Raw genomic sequence first — 18594 nt, 5'->3', positions numbered from 1 at the left:
GAATCAACCGAGCAGACATAGTAGATTCCTGATAAATATTAACTCAAGGTAGTGGTACCAAATGTTCCATAATCCGTTCCACATATTCGTTACCAAAACGTGTCTCAGTCTTGATAGACACATCTTATTTGAGCTCTTGAAAAAGCCTGGATTATTTTGTTCACAGTTACGTTGTATAACCACAGGTGCACAGTTCACCACAAAAGGTTTACCAGACTACTTGCTTCTCTATCCATTTTTTGCTATCGCGGAAAATAGTTTTCAACTAAACATGACAAAAGGCATGGGAATAAATCAGCTGAGACAATAAATGTGGTGCATATTGCAAACCAAGGAGCCAACATTATTTATTTTCAGAGAGCTTCTCGAGCAGCTTCACAAACTCATTCAGTGATGCCATCATTTTGTAACAATCTTCTGCATTTGTGATGACATACATGGCTTTGGACACACACACACACACACACACACACACAAAATTAGAATAAATCATCAATACTCTCAGTAAATAATAACTCTTCATGAAACTTCCATCCAAAGCACAAAGGAAATTTCCGAGACACCACAACAATATGACTGACTGGTATTGCTAATAGGTTTCCATCACATACGGACAAAGCTGACAAATTTTAAACCACATAGTCACAACTCTATTTACTCAATATGTGAGACTTAACAACCGACAGTGTTCATAACAGTAGTCATTACAATCAACCCACTACACTCCCCACCGCCACCCAAAACACTGTCACAGCTGCACCTTCGCAGCCTGAAACATACCATATTAATTTCAAAGAAATTCATTCCATCAGTTTCACCTGGATTGTGTGATGGTCAAAATTTACTTCCAAGAAACATAAATTAGACTGAAGAAGAAAACCACATTAAGTACGCAAGAGTAAAATACTTCACAAACAAATCCTAAAATCTTAGTTCTCTTCAGCAATTTCCAATTAAATCTAAAAATGAGTTGCAGATAATAATTCAATAGAGCCCAGCTTAAAACAGAGAAGTGGTGACCTATGTCTGGAGTCCAATTACTTTCTTTTCAAGTCAAAAATCAAAATACTTGAGGATCAAACCCTTCTGGACAAGGGCAACAGAAATCAAAATATTAGTTATTTTAACTTTCTATCAATCAAGTGATCACATTTTGGGTTATATTAACATCACAAAAGGTGCTTGCACAGACAGTGTGCAATTGATTTTCAGACGTCGCAAACAGTAAATAAGAAATCAAGACTGGTCAGACAATTTCCTAAGAAAAGTAGACATTCTTGGAACTGTTGCACTTATTGGTAGCCATCATTTTACATAACCAAAACAAAAGAATTCCAATCTCTATCAAAGTGAATCTTTATGGACACATTACTCTTGTTTGGCAAACGCGATGTGGATGATTAAGAACTCTTGCCCAAAAAGAACATATTCTTGAAGACGACTTGAAAACATGACAGATCTTTAAGATGCTTTTGTTAACTTGCAGTGAGTAATTTCAGTACTTCTTCGTTTGCCCTAACGTATATGCACAATGCATGGAGTACAATTTAAATCTTTTAAGGCACTTCTCCACATTAATTTTGGAAATGTATCTAACTGCGTATGTTCAAACTATTAGAATAGACATTAACTTCAGTTGCAATCATTACATAATCCAATTCACTCCTTGCTGCAATTAAACTAACATTTTCTGGAAGCACCAAGTTAGCTCAGCATTTGTTCATTACTTTCCAACAACAAAAGTAATTTGTAAAAAATTTCATGACGTTAGTTGTAACGAAGAAAGCAAAGTTTCAAGTTCAAACTTTTGAGAATGGTTTGCTTTAAGTCAGAATAGCAGCACAAATCTGAATATACACATGCCCCATTTCAGGGTCTGATCACAAACTTAATTGACATTATATGCCAATATTTTAAGAGTACTGCACTGTCGAAGATACCAGTTTTCGTATCAGACTTTCAGCGGAGGCTCTTTTTGCTCGTGTCGACTGCCAAAAAAGCTCTCATGGCACTAGTCAAAAAGATGTTCTTCTCTAGCTATAACCAACATTTATTCCTCAGCCACTGCCAACAAAATAACTGATCATTACCTCATTTTCTGTGTGCAACATTTTGGGTTTGCCAACATAACAACTGTGCTTTAAAGTTAGTTGGCAATTATGCTTTTCAGCATCCTGAGGACCAGAAAGCTGGTGTATAAATCCTAAGTTGTTCTTCCTCACGTGAAATGAATAACGCACAATTCCCCAGTAAAAGTACTTTGGTCATAGAGATTTAGATACACAATTACAAATCTGGAGAAACATGGAAGCAAAGTGCTTTGATACTTCACTTAACAATTAATAAACAACTGCAACAGATGGCTGGTAATGAATAGGGTGCTGGGCAACCAAATGGAAGAGTTCTGATGGCATTACGTCAAGAGAGCAAAGCCAAAATTGTTATAATTTTCAACAGAAACCCAAATATTTAACTGTTGCTTTGTGCTCCTGCCAAACATTTTTTTAAAATTGTCTTTACACACCTGGTAGCACTTATACCAAAAGGATTTTTTCTGAGTTCTTACTATGGTAAGTTGCCATTGTGCCTGGCAATAATCTTAAACATCATAGAAAGTTGACGCTAAATAAATGCAAGTTACTGCGCATTCATTTCTTTTAGTCAGGAAGAGTGAATTTTGCAAATGCCACAGTGATTAAGAGTAATGTCAGAAGGTATATACATCATAAAACTGACTCAGATCATTATGCCATTAGCATCACTGTCAGAAACAGTTTTACAGTTTTAGTCAAGTATGTGAATAAAGAGTCTTTTCAAACAAAACAGAAGAAACATTTTAAATCAGTTAGTGTCTATTAAATGATTAGTAAAAGATCACATTTTAATATGTTACCTATCAATTAGAGTGCAACTGCAATGTGTCAAGGTAATGAACATATCAACAAAGGTAGTCTAGACTCACGTCCTTGCCTATTGCATAATTAACAAAACTTCAAAAATGTATTTTTCAGCCCAATCAAAATCTGTCATATCTGACAAACGCTTTGCAATAAATCTGAGATTTAGTAACGTAACTATTTGGAGTTTACACATTTCTCAACATCCTTCAGTGATTAACTGTTTAACAATTACCTTCTGAAAGTAACAAAAAGTTATGCTTTGAAAAACACAGCTAAACAAATCTATAGTGTTGGATTGTGTCAAGTAGTGCATCAGTGAAGCTCCCCAGGGGAAAATAATTTTACAATGAATCACAATGTGCACAAGGATTCAATGCATTTGCTGGTTTTCATCACAACCTCAATGGATAAAATCAAAAATACAAAGATCACTTTCAGACATACATTTGATTATTGTATTACCAGTACAGACATAATCTAATTTTTATTATTACTACATACATGAAAAGAACATTCTTTTCAAATTCCAATCAGCCTTCACTATTATTGAGACAGAAACCAAAATTCAAGGGTTTTAATTTCATACTTCCTAATATTGATGCTAATTTATAAATCATTTTCATGACTGAGCATGCAACAAAATATTTTGAATACACAAACATAGATCACTGGCTTTTTAGAAGCTAAAGAACAAAACTGCAGTTTCAAACTGAAGGAAAACAAAGGTACTCAAGTTCAATTAAAGGAACAAACAAACATTTGTTGTACAATCAAAAATTCTGTCAGATGAGGTGTTGCTCAGCTTCAAAGTCAGAATCAGGAGATGATGGATTCTAACTGCTGCACGAAACTAAGCAAGTAATATTTTTAATGGTTTCTTTTCCTCACCATGTATGGAAGCTCCACTGCTTATTTGACTGTGACTGCTTCCTTTAGTCAAACTGATTTTTAATTAGAGATTTCTAAACAAAATCAAACTGAAACAAGATTTGAACAGTCATCTGAATAAATCCCACAGGTGTTTAAATTTGAACTGGATGTTCAGACAACAATCTCAAGAAACAGGAAGCTGATCAAAATCACTACCAATTGTATGACACTAATCTCGGATGAGATTTCCAACAACAACGTTGGTGTTCAATTCCTTGTTCACTCTAATAAAATTAAGAAACCACACCCATACTAACCGTTCACTTCTACAAATGATTTCAGAATATTTTGTCAAACTTATTATTACATCAGTGAAACAACTCTCATAATGCAGCAACCAAAGTTAACATCCACCCTAAAAAAACAATACTCAGTTTCTTAGTAGTGAGTCACAAAAAAGTTCTCTTGCCACTGTGCAGTGCACTAATGAAAGGTAGGACTCATAGCATCTCTCGTATTTTCATTTGCTGAATTACTCCTGAAGGGAAGGTAGTGCGAGAGATTGGCCACTATTGAATAACATTATTTCAAGAACATAAGTAAATGAGCAATAGGAGCAAAGCACAATTGATCCCAGTTGAAGGAGCAAAGCGGTGAAGAGACATTAGCATTATGAGTGTGCTAAACAAACCGAAGTGTGAGATGAATTCTGAGGAGCTTCAGGAGAGAGAGCAATGAGAGTTTACCACAGGATCCCTTTTTCTGACACAGTCTTGTCAAAAACAACATTCAGGTCCTTATCAACTATTGCAACATGAAGCTGCTTGGCGGAGTCAAGATCTTTGACAATCACTGACTTTTTCTAACATCATGCTGCAAAGGGATGTAGACTGAAGTGCCAAAGACTGAGAAAGGCAGCAAAGTGTCAAAACTCGCCAACAAGGACTGATACATCCCCAAGGTGTTCCTCGATGAGACTCTAATTGTTATTCTTCAAAACCCATCTATTACTGGCAAATAAAACACCTGTTTCTATGAGAATTCAAAGTTAAAGCATGAAACAGAAAACCCATAACTAAGCACAAAATTAGTTTTTATTTATGCAAGTTACTTCCCTTCTAACCATTTTGATGTGTGGAATTTACTTAGTGATAAAATTCATTTTGACATTAAAAACAAACAATACGAGCAGCAAGAGACCATCAGCCTCTCAAGCCTGCTGTACCATTCAAATTGCCTTTTGCCTCAACTCTATTCCCTTGTCATCTCTCTACAGCAATCAATTCCATCAAAAACCTCAAGTACGCCCATAGGAGCTACTGAACCCCTCCAGTCTGTTTCACCATTCAATGAGACTGTACCTATGGCCAAACTCCGTATATCTGCCTTTCACCACATCGATTAATGCCTTTACCAAACAAAAAAATCTCAAATGTTAAACTAACAACTAATCTAGCATCAAATGCCCTTTGTGAGAGTGAATGTGCCAAACTCTGCAATCTTTTGGTATAGAAGTGTTTCCAAACATCTCTCCTCAACAGTCTGGTTCTATTTCTCAGACAATGCTTGCAGGTTCTCGAATTCCCCAACCAGTAGGAAGAGTTGATCTTAGTGCACTATCTTTTAGAATATTTTGAAGACTTTCATCACAGCACCCCTTAATCTTCTATAGAAAATAGCCCTAATTAGTATAACTGTCTCACAATTTAAAGCCTGAGGACCAGATATCATTCTTGTAAACCTACCTTGTAATCTCTTACTAGGCTAATATATGCTTCCTTAGGTGCAGTACCCACGTCCACGCAGAACTCCAAGTAGGTTCGAACCAAGAATTTGTACAGCTGCAGTGTACCTTCTGCATACTCGAGTCCTTTTGCATATCAGGACCACTAAAAAGCCCAAGAACACTAAGGTCTCAGCGAACACGACTATTTTACTTTGTGTGTTAAAAATTGAATCTTGCTGATCACAAAACATTGCCACTGGTGACACAATGCAAGTTGATCACAATTCCGGAATTTTTGTTCAAATTAATTTGTGGGAGAAGTATGCCGCTGATGTTCACTTCTTATTTCTGATTGTCCTGGAGAAAGTGGTGGTGAGCAGTTTCTTTGAACTATTGTTGCCCTTGCCCCATGCCACCGTTAGGGAGTTACAGGATTTTGGTCCATCGACTAGGAAGAATAGCGATCTTGTTTCAAATCAGAATGACGTGCAACTTAGAGGAGAACTTGTATACAGTGCTGTCCTTATAATTCTGCTGTGCTTATCCTACCAGATGTGCTTTTGCCTTGAGAGGACCAATCCTTACCTGAAGTCTTACCTTTTATAATGTCTTACTGGACATTCGAATGAACCACTGGAGCAGAGATTTTCTTTCAATGTAATATATATTTAGAGAAGAGGCTTACCAGATTGATACTTAGAATTAGTGCACTTTCTTAGATTAGATTAGATTACTTACAGTGTGGAAACAGGCCCTTCGGCCCAACATGTCCACACCAACCCGCCGAAGCGCAACCCACCCATACCCCTACATTTACCCCTTCTTACCTAACACTACAGGCAATTTAGCATGGCCAATTCACCTGACCTGCACATCTTTTGGACTGTGGGAGGAAACCGGAGCACCTGGAGGAAACCCACGCAGACACGGGGAGAATGTGCAAACTCCACACAGTCCGTCGCCTGAGTCGGGAATTGAACCCGGGTCTCTGGCGCTGTGAGGCAGCAGTGCTAACCACTGTGCCACCGTGCCGCCCAAAGATCAAAGATTGGATAGACTGGGCATATTTCCACTGGAGCTTAGAATACTGAAGAGTGACTTGATTTGAAGTACATAAGATTCAGAATGGTGTTGACAAGGTGCACATGGAAAGGATGTTTTCTCATTCATCAGTCCAGACTCGGACATGCTTATATAAGGGTCATCCATTTGGAACTGAGATGAGAAGAAATTGAGGGTTGAGACTTTGCAACTCCATACCTCGGAAGGCAGAGGGGGAAATCAGTGAATATTTTAAAAGTCAGAAAGATCAACTTTTGTTAATCAAGGGATAATGATCAAAGTATGAAACACACATAGATCAGCCATGATCTTATTGAATGGCACAGCAGGCTCAAGGGGCCGAAGGCCTAGCGCTGCTCCCATTTTATACATTGATATAATTGTGTCCTTTAGGAATCACAGTATATTGCAGGCATATCGCAAAGAGACAAAATCTCTACGGACCTTCTTGGTACATATGACAAAAGGCAAGCCAGTCCTGGACAGTACCAACAACAGAAAAAGACTATTCACACTTGTCCACACAGTGGACGCCATGCTGGCTCATAGTTATGCTGAAAGGCACAACAGACAACTCCACAGTTGCAAAACCAAAATCATTTTTATTAAAAAAAGGTAAAACACACAGGCATTTAATCTTGTAGAAGAATTTATCGAATATAATTTTTTTAATAGAATCCCGACAGTGTGAAAACAGGCCCTTCGGCCCAACAAGTCCACACAGACCTAACCTACACATCCCTGAACACTATGAGTAATTTAGTATGGCCAATTCAACTAACCTGCACATCTTTGTATTGTGGGAGGAAACTGGAGCACCCGGAGAAAACCCAGGCAGACACTGGGAGAACGCGCAAACTCCACACATTCACCAGAGGCTGGAATCGAATCCGGGTTCCTGGTGCTGTGAGGCAGCAGTGCTAACCACTGAGCCACCATGCAGCCCCCAAGTGTCCAGACACTTTTACAGTTTTTAATCTAAGTTATTTATTGACTTATTTCCCTCTCCAGCATTTCTGATCCAACAAGAACAAAGTTAACACCACTCTCTTCTCGCTCAATCTTTTCACGTTTTATTTCGACGTAGTCTTTTCACTATGCTTCTTCCATCTTTTTATTTCATCACTGTTTGTTAATAAAGCATCTTCCATACACTCTAAAGTTGTTCCTTTCTGTTCTTTATGCTGAATTCCAGTAGTTTGCATTTGCAGAGGTCTGTACTTCCTCATTGATTCATTTCCTCAAGTTTACCATATTGTCCCATCAATCATTTCCCTTGTGCCTCCTCTGCTTCCCAACTTGTTTCCAAGCATCTAAATTTCTATTTGGCTCATTGGTATTGATTTTCTCCCTTTTTCTGCCATTCTCCCATCTGCTGCAGCGGTCAAAACCCATAGTTTTGTGACCTTTTTCCTCTACAAAACCAAATGCTATTTATTCCCCCATCATTGACAGATTCTTTAATCTTTTGCCTTTGCTCAGTTGTGTGGTGGAATCCATATTTTGTATCGCTAACATTTCAGTTGAAAATTCATTTACTTCTTTCAGGATTTCTTAGTTCCATTTCCTGCATATTCAATCTTTCACACTTTCAGTGGGAATATATTTCCATTTTCAGACAACTTACCAGGGCCCCACGTATGCATTGAGCTCCACTAACAGTAGCAGACCTCACAAAGTCACACAGATGTACAGCACAGAAACAGACCCTTCTGTCCAACTCGTTCAACTGAAAAATGGCATATGTCCAAGTTCCACAGCATTGTGCTCGAGGAAACGGTCATGAAAACATTCTACAAATTTCTCTTTCAGACAACTTCACCAAATTGATTGGTCAGTCTTTAGAGATTTCAGTCCTCCATGACTAGTACATTGAGAACACTCCAAGCTCTAACTTCCTTGTTTAATGCTCTGTCCAAGGTAGAACTACTATTAAGGAGCAAAAAAAGTTCTGGATTGTGAAATGTACACATTGTTTTCTCAAACTAGTCTTTCACATCATTGCAGGCATTTTTCACACAAACTCTACTAATACGCAGTGTAAATGATGATTGCAGGTTTTGTTAAGTTCTTTTTCCTGAGATTCCTACACGTGATGCAACTGCAACACACCAGCTTCTGTGAGTAAGCACAGTACAATACAAGCTTCGGAGAAACCCTGAACACTCTTCACCATGATTGTGAAGCGCATCCAGGGAAGCTCCCTGAACAAAGAAAACAGTCCTTCCTTTATACAAGTCTTTACACCACAGTTAGTAGTGCTCCCAGTCACTCCCTCACAGTCACATGCCACTCAAGATACAATGCAGTGAACACATCACCTCCAGACATGGAATGCAAATCATCCCTTAATGGTCAGATCTGGTGTGAATTGTATTTTTTAAAAATACAGGGAGTAGTCAAATTTCAACTATAATGTTCTTATTGATTTCTGAATAGAGGATGAAAATGTAAATAGTAGGAGATGACAATGTAAATGGCTTTTGAATAACTAGGAATTGGCCATGCAAACGGCTTTGAATGCCAAGAAATGAGAATGTGATTTGCATACTATCTACCAGAAAGGCAGAGGTATCCCACCCTCGCCTTGGGACATCCAATGTCCTGCAGGTCAGCAGAGCACATTAAAACTGTGATATCAAAGAGTTAATGTTTCTAAGTCAGCAATATCCAGGGCTTTGCAGGATTATTATTACTTTTGCAATACAAATATAACTTCAATATTTATCCAGTGGCTCAGTGGTTAGCACTGCAGCCTCACAGCACCAAAGACCCAGGTTCGATTCCAGCCTCGGGGGACTGTCTGTGTGGAGTTTACGTATTCTCCCAGTGTCTGCGTGGGTTTCCTCCGGTGCTCCGGTTTCCTCCCACAATCCAAAGATGTGCAGGTCAGGTGAATTGGCCATGCTAAATTGCCCATAGTGTTAGGTACATTAGTCAGAGAGAAACGGGTCTGGATGGGTTACTCTTCAGAGGGCCGGTGTGGACTTGTTGGGCCGAAGGGCCTGTTTCCACACCGTAGGGAATATAACCTAAACCTAATCTTATCAATTCCACCAGAAACAGAGGTATTGCAATGACAGAATACATTCATCAGCTTTCACTGTATGGTTGAGAAGCGGTACATTGCCCAGATCTATAGCCTGAGGTGATGTTTGAAGAGGAGCTATGGTAATACTCCAATTGGCAACGACATGCTGCAGATCAACTAATCATAGCACTTCAAACATCTTGAAAACACTGATCAAATCATTCAAATTCGAACTCAAATTTAAGATTTTTAGACAAGGTGCCAATTTCAGAATGATTGAAATAATTAATGTATGCATTCCCTGACAATTCTACACCCTAGCACACAAGTTGGTTTGACACTCGAGTCATCAGAAATGTCAACACTTTACAGAGTTAAACAATCCATTAAAATTAAGATGAGGAAGCTCACACCACCAATCATATTGAAGGTGGAACTCAAAGGCCAAGTGGAGCTGTGTGGGAAAGGGAAACAAAAATGTGGGTGCTCTGACAAACACTGGAATAAAGTTTCCTGTGATTTACCCAGATGTAAATAGTGGTGCTATGGGTGAATACAAGTGGGCCATTTTCCCTCTGCAGCTTGCTCCACACTGAAGTGGATCACAGCTGATTTGCACTGCAGCTCAAATGACTGATCTGTACATTGCTTCCATTAACTCCCCTTGGTTCTTTAACTTGAAATAACCTTAGCTATAATTGAATCTTTGGTGAGAAATTGAACACAAACTGCTGCTGACCTCAACAGTGTGCAGTTTCCTACAGCCAAATTTCCTTGCCCAATTTGATGCTGTGACTCGGTGTCTGAAGTGGAAAATAAAAGTGCTCTGTAGCACGTCCTCAAAATATTCATCTTCAAAGTATGTTAAAAAGCCAAATCAAAGCAGACTAATGTCTCAACAAAACAGAATTATTTCTTGCTTTGTCTGACAAAGTATAAATTTCCTTGTTACACAGTGTTAAAAAAAAATGGAACAGTTACTATCATGATCGGAAGAATCCCAATTGCATATTTAATAAAATCATACAGCATACGTCCTTTGGTCCACTTTGTCGATGCCAAACAACCATTACCAAAATACACTAATCCCACTTACCTACATTTGAACGAACGATACATTGTCATGTGTGTTTTTCAATGAAATACAATACAATGAAAAGCTTTCATTTGTCACCATAATCCAGCACCACTTTGACAGTTTAAAAGAAAATAAGACATAGCTGAAAGAGAAATTCATGTATGTACGAGTTCTGAGCCAGCTTAGAACCACCATCACCTTGCCACAACAACTAACAAAGTCGCCAGTCCTCAGGCACCATCTTTTTCCGCTGGCCTATTCTCTTTCACCACCACCCACGGCAGTCCATCATCTACTATCCTGCAGGTATCTTCAGCAGATCCCCAGAAGAATGAGAGGCCAGGAGAGTTGTAGGGTATGGTGATTCCTTTGACAGCCACTTGCGAAGTATCACCATCAGGGCCACCTGGAAGCTTGCTTTCTTCTGGCAGGCTGCAAAATGACTGCTGCCACCAGATGCAAGACCTCAACCCTTCATGGCGTCTGATATGCTCAAGAAACAGATCTATCATCTACACGCCCTGTGTTACAAGTATGGCCTCCTTTGAGCAACATCTATCTTCTCACCAAAAAAAAAAGTACCTCCACACCTTTCCGATGGAGGTGCAGGTCTGAGGGATGCAAATTGTAGCTGTTCATTTAATGCTTTTCCTACTGATCCCTTTGGGGCTGCTGGTCATCTTGCCATGAATAGCATGTTGTTTCAGTACAGAACTTTAAGGAAGGACAAAAGGTAAGATCTTGTGGGAAAGACTGAAAATCATCTGAATATTAACAGTCATAAAGGTTCCAACTTAACATTTCTCTAAATAAAAATGTGCATGCATGTGACAAGATGGAATAAAAAAAGTGATGGTGCTGAAATTAAATACTGTAAGATACACCCAATGCTCCGAGTCTAAGTTTTCTCTCAAGTAAATATAACTGCCTGGACCCTCAATATTCCCTCAGCAACTATACAACAAGAAAAGTAGTCCAGACATCTCTAATTTATTGGCATTGCATGTTTTTTCAAAAGCTGTTTGATCGTATGAGCATGTTGCGATAACATTTAAGTTTATGGCAGTACGTCAACTTCCACACTGAAGATCTGAAGATCAAAGGCAAACTTAGATGGATATTGAAGATCAGCAAATGGAAAGTGTAATTGAGTTTGACAGCCGTGTTATCTGGGGATGGTTCTACACAGATTACATTTCGATAATGAAACAAAACTGCAAGCACTGCAACTTTCACTGACTGCATAAAGCGCAGCACCATCAGCACACTTAACAGTGCAATATTACACCAATTTTACTAAGTATTTGCATGGCTCTCATATCCACTCTCTAATGGATGAACAGCAAGCATTATACAAAGGCTTTACACAATATGGAGGAGGAAAGCATTGAACTGAACAACATTCATGTTATTATTTCACACATAGTACAAATAAGTAAAAAGATCAATGATTCAATTACACAACTAAACACATTCATCATTCAAAACTTTGCTCTTCACTGAATTACACTTTTCTCAGTGCTATGTAAAATAGTGAGCCTTTGAAACAAAATCTTTCTTCAGTGTTTTTTTTGATCCATCAATGCCTGATTGGCACAGCAGGTGACCTGATGTGTGGAATGCGAACAAACATAACCTACGTTTTCCAAGACAGTCAACTGGGAAACCAAAGCTCAAGTGGTTTTGTCAACTTGGAAATCCTCCAGGTTTCAACACTGTACAAGCCAACATCAAAAACTTTTACATTTGGCCACTCACCATTGGATTTTGTACAGCAATCCCACTTTTTGTGCGCTCTGTCCAGGTTTTGTAGCTCAAACTCACCAACTTATTGCAATGAACATGCATACTTCACTTCCTTTACTCTTGCCTATTTAACTCTTATGTTATTAAAAGTCATGCCTTGGGTTTGCCTTACCAAAATGCGACACCTTGCATTTATCTAAAGTAAACTCCATCTGCTACTCAGTCTATTGGCCAATCTGATTAAGGTCCAATTTTACTTTGAGATGGGCTTCTTCATTGTCCACTACACCACCTATTTTGGTGTTATCTGCCTTCCTAACCATGTCTCCTGTATTCACATTCAAATCATTTAGACAAATGATGAAAAGCAGTGGACCCAGCACTGATCCTTACTGCACACCGCTTGTCACAAGCCTCCAGTCCGAAGGATAAACCTCCAACAACACCCTTCTTTTCCTACCTTCAAGCCAATTTTCTATTCAACCGGTTAGCTCCCCTGGATCCCTTCTTATCTAACCTCACTAACCAGTGTACCATGCGGAACCTTGTCAAAAGTTTTGCTGAAGTCCATACGGACCAGGTCTATCGCTCTGCCTTCATCAGTCTTCTATGTCACCACTTCAAAAAACTTCCAGCTGACTACAACCTACAACCCACCAATTTCCCCTTCTGATCTTTCAGGACAAATCATTCAGTCTTCAGATTGTCATAAGATCCATCTCTTCAACAACACACCATCCTGCCTCCCAAACCCTGCCTGATATTCTGCAGAAGGCTCTCAGAAACTCTCAGCCTTTTTCCCTCTGCTCACCAACCAACTGGAGTTCTTGGTCTTCCCATGAGACCACTCTCTCTTTCCAAACATTCAGAGATTAAACACCTGTCCACAGTTAACTCAGCTGCTTCTGCTTTCATTTCAGCTGTAACTTACAGGAAAACTGAATTGCAAGAAATTTTATTACACTTTTCTTGTCACAAAGGTCATTAAGCCTGCAACCAAGTTTGAGGCATTTTGTGGAAAGCAGCATTTTTATTGATCAACTTGGTTGAAAACTAAGCAATCTAAAATCTTCACTCTTGTCCATATATTCCAATTTAGTACAAGAACAACAGATGCATTACTGGCAAGTTACTGGATTATCCTTTGAGTTTGGAAAATAACTACATTATATTCAAAGGGATAAACTTCACCCACTCTCTCTGGATGAAACAGGCCCCAAAGTTGCATTGTGCCCCTCCTTAAACACAAAGCTCAGGTCCAAAAAGCACAATTTATTCACTAGCTCATTGATAAAATGTAATTATATTATTTTGTCTCAGGTTGACACAAGACTAATGGGACAGCAATGGCCCATATAGACTTTGCTACATTTTCTCAAAATGGACATCATGCTGGATCATTCCCAAACTTCAACTCCCCTAGAACAATAATCAATATTGCAATCTGCCTTGGTATTGTTAAAAAGTAATTCCATCAAATTCATGTTGCTCATGAACTTGAGGTAGATCAACAATATTTAAGGAGGGTTTTTTCACTGGTGAATATGTTGGAAAAGGGAAACATTTATGTCATGTCTTATCCTTATCTCTGGGCTCAGTCAGTTAGCAAACTTTGCACCAGTTGTGGCTCACTTGATAACACTCGCCTCCAGGTCAAAGTTCAAGATTCAAATTCTCACTCCATGATTTGAACACAAAAACCAAGCTGACATTCCAATCCAGAGCTGACGAAGTGTCTGCAGTATCAAAAGTGTCACCTTTCAAAAGAAATATTAAAGGGAAGGTCCATCTGCCTGCTCGACTGAATTTAAATGGCTTTATTTCTTTTGCAGTTATGGATCCAGGATTAATTCCCTTGTTGCCCTTTGAAACAGTACCGTGGGATTCATCACATTCCTGCTGAACAGCTTATGCCCGAAACATCGACTCTCCTGCTCATCGGATGCTGCCTGACCAGCTGTGCTTTTCTAGCACCCCACCTTTTGACTCTGATCTCCAGCATCTGCAGTCCTCATTCTCTACCAGTTGATTCATCTGCAGCTAACCAGGGCCTTGATATTCAACTGTCTTTCTCTGGAAACTTCTACAGGTTTCTAAGAAGTACATAGTGACTGATTCACCTCCAAAACGCCTCTCATTTATTAATTTAAAAGTCATAGCTCTTAAAAGATGCAAGAAACTTAAACAATTTAAACTCTTAGAAAACTGATTATTTTCCCTCCAACTGCAAATTAAATAATTTCAATGCACAAGGATCCAAGATCAGTAAATACAGGTTTTGTTCTGAACTAGGTATTTATCATTTGTAAGATGTACAGTCAATCATAAGGTTCAATTGGCATTGCAATTTTACTTTTAATAAAGTGGCGTCAATTCAAACTTTTGACCTCACTTTGAGCTGGAATAAAGATGCAATAAAAAGCCAATACAGAATCTAGAAGTTGAGGCAGGAAGTAAAACAGTAAAGAATCTTGTCTTGCATGCAAAATTGTTATACCCAAAAATGCTGCAAAAGTGTCAAAGCCATTTGACACCTAATTCCTGTGGCAAAGGTGTTTCAATTGCTACTGACGTGTGAATGTAAACGGATGTTATTCTTCATACGTCATACATTGTCAATTACATTTCTGGAAAGTAACATGGATTGAAAATTATGATTAATAACATATGCTAAAAAGTTAAGAAAGCAAATAAGAAATTTTCGTTCACAAATCAATTGAAGACTTGCTTTAAAAATGACTATCAGCAGACTACATCCCATGTAGTAGGAATTAAATCAAAGCTTATATGCTAAGCACTTCTTTCAAATGTATCTGGATTATGCATAACAAGAACAAAAAATAGCGAGTTTGGAGAACAAAAGTTGTAAAACAGGAAAATCAAATACTCTAATGTTAAAAATGCAAGAAATAAAGAACAAGCACTTCAGCACATCAAAAGAAAAGCAGATAAATATTTTGCTTAGAGAACATTTACCACAACTGACCAATTTAGAGACGACAAGACACCAGATTAAACAGGAGGGCAGTGACGAAGTAATCAGGAATCAGAGAATCAAAGACTGGCTACTACATGGTGAAGGACATTTGGCCCATCTGTGCATCATTTTTAACTTGGTCTTTTAGCCAACTATTGCTGATAGCTGGGATTAGTGAACTTGAATACAACTCAATCAAAACACTGAAATGTTTATTAAAATAAAGACAGAAATCTTAGCAAATTGCCAGCCTGTATTTATGATGAGACAGATCATATGGTGAAAAATGGCCTTATTGTTAAAAGAACGATCATACGGTGCCGAACAATGTTCAGAATTGACTATCATAGATCAGTTACAATCCCGATGTTCAAATGCATTTCGTATTTACCTTTGGAAACTGTACAGGTGCATGATACCTGGTCTTCAGAGAAAGTAGGAAAACTCACTTTGGTATAGATCTCTATTTGAGTAGGGGCAAAAATAAATGCAGCAAAAGAACATTATTGTTTGCTTCTTTCTTTCCTTACAATTTGGAAGTGCCGGTGTTGGACTCGAGGGTTGTGATTTCTAACTTCTTTCCTTCCATAATTATACTAAGGCAAGTAACCAATACTTGCATCAAGACGGTTCTGATAAGAAGTCTTATTCTTAGCACTGTTGCTTGTACAGACACACTATTTTTGGATCTTATTGAAAGACAATTAGATTTGGATCAAGTAGTAGTTTCAAGAGCCTAAACCGTTCCCAAATGCCAACATGCATTCTGAAAACTTCGATCAGTGGAAGGAAGAGAAAATATTTATCTCTGTACAACATAAATATTTACATCAATTATTAATAATATTTATTGCAATGTAAATTACTGTATTTGTTTTATAAATAACCTGACCACTGAAAGCAGTCTTGTCTCATTCATTTCCCCTGTAGGTTGAATTCATAAGATTGTGATATCTTGAATGTAAGATAACAAGGCAGTTTCAAAAACATACCCTCAGCAGTATGTCCACACCTGTAAATCTGTTCATACAGTACAACTTATTTGCCTCTTTCTCATAACAGTCATTTGACAGCTTTTTGCAGTGGGGGAATTCATGGAAGATTAAGGTTCAGAAAAGCCCTGCAAGCAACTTGGTACAAAGAAGTGAGACTCAAGAAAATATACAAGCAGCATTTGCTTGGTGCAGCTCAAGAGAGTCAAAAGAAATCCAGAAGGCAGCGAGCTTAGCAAAGCGAGCTGTCAGCAAGACAGCAAGAATTGTATCCATGAGTAGACAATCAGTGTGACCTCAGGGATTCAGTGAAAATAGTCTCAAGTGAAGTGAATGAAGTAATGGGAAATGAGCAGTCATTGAGGCAAAGTTAGAGCCGCTGAAGTGAAAGTTCAGAGACTCGGTCTTCATTTGGTACGTCTTCAGTAGATGTAGTGCAACTAGATTTCAAAAAGACTCCTGGGATTTCCAGCTCTTTAGAGATAGCAGCAGCACTTTAGTTATAGGAGGCCATATTTTCTGGCTTTCTTTCAGTAACTAAAATTGACTGACCAGTCTTCACAGCTGTTGTGAAGAACAGTCACTGGACCCGAAACTCTGCTTTCTGTCCACAGATGCTGCCAGATCTGCTGAGTTTTTCCAGCAATTTCTGCTTCTGCTGCTATTCACAAGGCATTCAACAAGGTGTTGCACAACAAGCAGCTGCATAAGATAAAGATCTAAGACATTATGAGCAATTTATCAGCATGGATAGAGGATTGGTTAACTAACAGGAAGCAAAGAGTGAAGATAAATGAGAGCTATTCTGGTTGGCAATCAGTGACTAGTGGTGTGCCTCAGGAATCACAGTTGGGACTGCAATTATTCACAAATTACATTGATGACTTGGAGTCGGAGACCAGGTGTAGTGTGTCAAAGTTTGCAGATAGTATTAAGAAGAGTGGAGGAGGAAAGTGTGCAGCAGACTGTGAAACTTTGCAAAGGGACAGAGACAGTTTAAGTGAGTGGGGCAAAGGTCTGGCAGATGGAGTACAACATCAATAAATGTGAAGTCATCCATTTTGGTCGGAATAACAGTAAAAAGGATGATGGTAAATAATTGCAGCATGCTGCTGTGCTGAGGGACTTGGGTGTCCTTGTGCCTGAATCACAGAATGTTGGTCTGCAGGTGAAACAGGTAATTAAGGTGGCAAATGGAATATTGTCCTTAATTGATAAAGAGATTGAGTTAAAAGCAGGGAGTCTATGTTGCAGCTGTACATGATGCTCGTGAAACCACATCTGGCGTATCCATACAGATTTGGTCACCTTACTTGAAAAAGGATGCAATGACACTAGATGGGATCCAGAGGTGGTTCTGGACTTGAGAGGGTTGGCTTATGAAGAGAGACAGAGTGACTGGGATTATATTCAGTGGAGTTCAGAAGAATGAGGGGTGAATCTTATCGAAACATATAAAATTATCAAAGGAGTAGATAAGATTGGATGTTTCCACTGGGAGAGAACAACAGGACATAGCCTCAAAATTAGGGGGTGCCATGATCTGGATGAATGGCAGAGCAGGCTCAAAGGGCCAGATGGCCTATCTCCTGCTCTTTGTATTGATGTGCTTACGTGGTAATATAATTGATATCTGGGTGGGTTTCTTCAAAATTGAGATCGCTCTTAAATAACATTGCTATTTTATGTGAGGTGTCCAAACACAGTTTGTCTGTTAATCCATATCTACCTCATTTAATTCTGCATGCTAGTAAGTTTAACATATGTGTTTATTGCTTTGCTTTTCTAACCTTGTACATTAAAACGTTTGTTTGCAAACTGCGGAATCTTGTCATTTTATTCTTTTTTATCATAGAATAAAAATGTGATAAAAATGCTAAGATCGCACACTTTTGTCAGAAAAGGAGTTCCTGCTCTCCATCCAGATCGTAACAAACTGAAGGGAACCATTTATAATCGTAACAAGATAAACACACACACATATAATGTGCATTTCCTTCCATTACATCTAAATGCTCCCAAGTGCTTCACAGGAAATTAAGCCCTTAAAAGCAGAGTTACCATACTAAGGAGAGAAACACGGCAACCAATTTGCACATTGTCAGCTCCCACAAACAGCTGACAGGTAGCAGGTTTTAGTTTTACACTTCACCTGAAAGACAGCATTCCAGCAGTGCAGCACTGTAGTAATTTGAATTGCACGCTTATTTTG

General features: G+C 38.6%; 1 protein-coding gene and 1 pseudogene across 3 annotated transcripts in view; one reads left to right on the top strand and one right to left on the bottom strand.

Moving 5' to 3' along the window:
* Nucleotides 1–18594, bottom strand: part of LOC122551398 (double-stranded RNA-specific editase 1-like) — a 322044-nt gene that overhangs the window by 265818 nt on the left and 37632 nt on the right. The gene's annotated exons all lie outside the window — the stretch shown is intronic.
* LOC122551399 (small nuclear ribonucleoprotein Sm D2 pseudogene) lies at nucleotides 4443–4791 on the top strand (annotated as a pseudogene).

This window comes from Chiloscyllium plagiosum, unplaced genomic scaffold (assembly GCF_037043375.1).
Source record: "Chiloscyllium plagiosum isolate Xiang-an unplaced genomic scaffold, Cpla_swu_hap1 HiC_scaffold_7, whole genome shotgun sequence".
Lineage (NCBI taxonomy): Eukaryota > Metazoa > Chordata > Chondrichthyes > Orectolobiformes > Hemiscylliidae > Chiloscyllium > Chiloscyllium plagiosum.
Note: the sequence above shows the minus strand (reverse complement) of the source record. Positions and strands in the feature narration are given on the sequence as shown.